We start from the raw sequence: 3,835 nt of genomic DNA, 5'->3' as shown, positions 1-3,835 counted from the left end.
TTTGCCCAACAAATTATGTTCTTCTATATGTCTGACAATTTTATTCTTTCTATTGTTTCAACTAATTTGCCCAGTACTGACATTAGACTTACCGGTCTGTAATTGCTGGGATTGCCTCTAGAGCCCTTTTTAAATGTTGGTGTTACTCTAGGTATCTTCCAGTCATTGGGTACAGAAGCTGATTTAAAGGAAAGGTTACAAACCATAGTTAATAGTTCTGCAATTTCACATTTGAGTGCTTTCAGGGTGAATGCCATCTGGTCCTGGTGACTTTTGGACCAGAAGGTATCCCAGGACAAGGGGCCTGAGTGAGGACCTTGCCACGTGTGGTGTGAGAAGTGGGATCCAGTGCCAGCAAACGAAGTTGGAGGCCCAGTAATGGAGGAGACCCTGCAGTGGCTGGTCAAACAGCAAGAGCAAATGCAGCAGTCCCTGCAAAACTTCCCAGAGTGATAGGCCTTGCTAACCTGATAGGCAGAGCAGCAGCAAAGCCTGCAGAACTTCATTAAAAAGCAGAGCAAGGTACAGCAGCAACTCCTGCAACAAGTATTGAGTCCTGGGGGAGGGGATGGCACCCAACTACCAGGCCTGGGACTCTGTAAAATGGGGCCAGCAGATGACCCAGATGCTTTTTTGGAGACATTTGAGCAGGTAGCCCTGGGTGCCAGATGGGAGAGGGTTACTGGGTCCTGCATGTCAAGGATTGTCTAGGTTTACCTATGTTGGCTGTCTGGTCACTCCTACGGTGGGCCAGGACTTGAGCTGCATAGGGGAGACCGCTTCAGGATGCTGAACCAAATAACCTCTAGAGATCCATTCCAGCCCCACCTTTCTACAATTACATATATGTACACACGGCACTGCTGGGCATTCCTGGTGTATCCTTTTCCCACAATGCCCTGTGCAATCTTGACACAGATATCAGTTTCTTTTGCTGCTTCATAGTTCTGCCTGCACAGATTCCTCTCCGTACACCGCAATCAGTTCTGGGATGTCCTGCACACTCCATCCTGGAACTTGCTTGCAACCCTAGGCATTCACAGTCAGGTGTGCTGCCTGCTCTGCTCACCATGCTGGTCAAACAGGAAATGAAATTCAGACTTTCCCAGGGCTTTTTCTGTGCACGTGGAGAGCAGCGGATTTGAAGGTACTGGCCAGAGCAGTCACATTTGGGCACTATGTTGAGTGCCTGAGGCCAAAGTTGACATTGAGGGCTGAGTCTGCACTATCCTTAAGTAGACTATGCAAGGCTGAATTTACCGATACTCCTCATGAAAAGGAATACTGAAACTCACTAACAGCCCTTAAAGTCAGTGGAGTGGGCTCAACAGTGTGGACTCATTGTTAAGAAAATCCACTTCAAGTAGCTAAGTTTGCCCTATACTCATAGTTTAGACGAGGCCTTAGTAGCAACATTTTGCTGGGAACTAATTAATCCTTCCCCACTGATTTAATGTTAATGGGATTCAAATAGTGGCAACAGGCATGCTGCTAATTGACAAAGTGTTGTTGTGACCCCTATTTCTGCAGCCCTGCAAGCCTGAGTGTGGCTGGAAGAGGAAACTACAATCAGTGCAGTAGTGGGGACATTTGCAGGGCTGTAGCCAAGGTAGGAAGAACTGGCACATTCCAAGCCCAGGCTCCTGTACCATACAGCCCTACAACCCCAAGTCCTGCATGAAAAGCCCCGGCATAAGGGCCACATCCCCCATTTCTCTGTACATAGCTTCCCTTCCCCACCACAGGCAAATTTACAGGCAGGCAAGAAGAGGTATCATCCATGTCCCAATGCTTCATTCCCTGGCTGTACCCATACATTACTTCCACTTATTGGCAACCTTCAGATATAATGGGCCATTTTTTAACCAGAACTTGAGATTGCTAACAAGTGGAATCCATGCTATAAGGGAAAGAACAGGATGAGAGTCAGAATATCTTAAAAAAAAAAAGTCTTCAGTGGAAACAAATATCTGTTTCGTGCTGTTCTGTGCTCTGTGCATGCGCAGATCGCTCTGCGCCGGCTCTTCCGGGTCGTAATCTACTCGCCACAGGTGAGTAGATTACATTATTTGTCGAGCCCTGACTATTATTATATAGCAGAGTGTTTATAGCACTGTATCAATAAGCTACCAGATTAATATAAACAGCTAGTAATACAGCAGGAGCAAGGTACTATCAACAAGTAAAATGCATATTGCATGAAATATGTCATCTATTTGGGGCTATTGCATTATAACTAGTGTTATGACATGTAACATTGGTTCCATTCACAATTTTTTCCAGTGGTCACTCATTCAGCGCAATGACCAGGAGTACTCTACACGTCTAATGTGGTGTTGGTAGCAAAGAAAATCATTTGCATGCCATCTTGGCTAGAAAAAAAGGAAACGTTCATTCAGATAATCAGTACTTCTTGATGCATCTGATCCAGAAGGAGGGAAATCCACCAATGAAAAAACCCTTTGATCTGAAAATCCAGTTTTAAATATCACAAAAACAGGCTTTCAGCAACATTTCCATGCTATAGGGTTTCTCAAACACTCTGAAAAACAGCAAGGACAGCTCTTCTTGTGGAATGCTACTCCTCCTTATCTTTACTAGCAAGTTCCCTCTATAAACATCCATCATATTCAGTTGATTTACTCCGTGATGATTAGGGCAGCACATTAAAATAATGCCTCGTTTTTTCTTTTCCCGGTAATCCTTTTACCACATCAGTGCAAAGCTTCAACCTCATTCTCAGATGAATGCAGAGACAAAGAGAGCAATTCACAGCTCACCAGGATGCAAAGCAAAGAGCACTGTGATTTGGTTAAATCAAGTTACTGTCAAAGACTCTGCCATATATTTACTAGTTCTTGTTGAATGATATCGTTATCACAGGACTGACCATAAGACAGAAATGGGAAACAGATTTTTTAAACCACATATTTCAATGCTGGCAGCAAGTACATGCTCAAAATACCCCTAGTCAAAATTGGACTTCATTAAAACAAAAGAAAATATTTTATTTTTTTTTCATTGACTGGCTCTTGAAAGTAATTACCAATGAATATTCCTAAGAACAGGGAGGGAAGACCTATGCCTGCCTCTTCCACTCTTTCAATTCCATAGCATTATTTGGTTTATCCTCTACTAGTGGATGTTGTGTTGCATCATGCAATTAAACAAACTTAGTCTGAAACATGAGCAGACATCACAAGGCATTTTATACTAATAGGAGGACCAGGATCTCACATGTATGAGTATCAGCATGTTATAACAGGAGAAATTCTACATGCTTCTTTTTCAGTCTGAAGCCTAAGGAATCACTTGCTGTCCCTCCCTGACTTCTGAAAATGAGATTAGAAGGTTATTTTCTGAGTCAGACTTGGGACTTTTGATTTTCCACTCCAGTCAATATCTGATAATTTACAGCTTGTTCTTACTGGATGTTAAGAACAGACTGACTCCAGTCCTGCTACACCGGGAGCAATCATAGTCCAAAATGCTCTGAAAAGTTGTCATACTCCTTCCTGTTCAAGAACACATGAGCAGTTTGGCCCTCTGGAGTTTAGCCTACGTGTAGTTTAAAAAACAAAACAAAAGATATTTTCATCACTAAATGCAGGTTTTTTTTTAATTAAGTCAATTATTGTTTAAGGAGCTACAGCTGTAGCATTCTTAAACACAGTTTTAAAAGGAACTGCTTCTATTGCTAAAGAGCTCCATCAGTAGATATAATTGAATTTCAAATGTTCCATGGGGTACAATGTCTTGAGGCATTTTTCAGGAATATATGGAAATGCTTCCCACTTCTCGTAAAAGGCTGTGATGGGGAAAAAAGCGAGAAACC

The sequence above is a fragment of the Pelodiscus sinensis genome, chromosome 7 (assembly GCF_049634645.1).
Source record: "Pelodiscus sinensis isolate JC-2024 chromosome 7, ASM4963464v1, whole genome shotgun sequence".
NCBI classification, from domain to species: Eukaryota; Metazoa; Chordata; order Testudines; family Trionychidae; genus Pelodiscus; species Pelodiscus sinensis.
The sequence above is the reverse complement of the archived record's forward strand: the minus strand, read 5'-3'. Positions refer to the sequence as shown.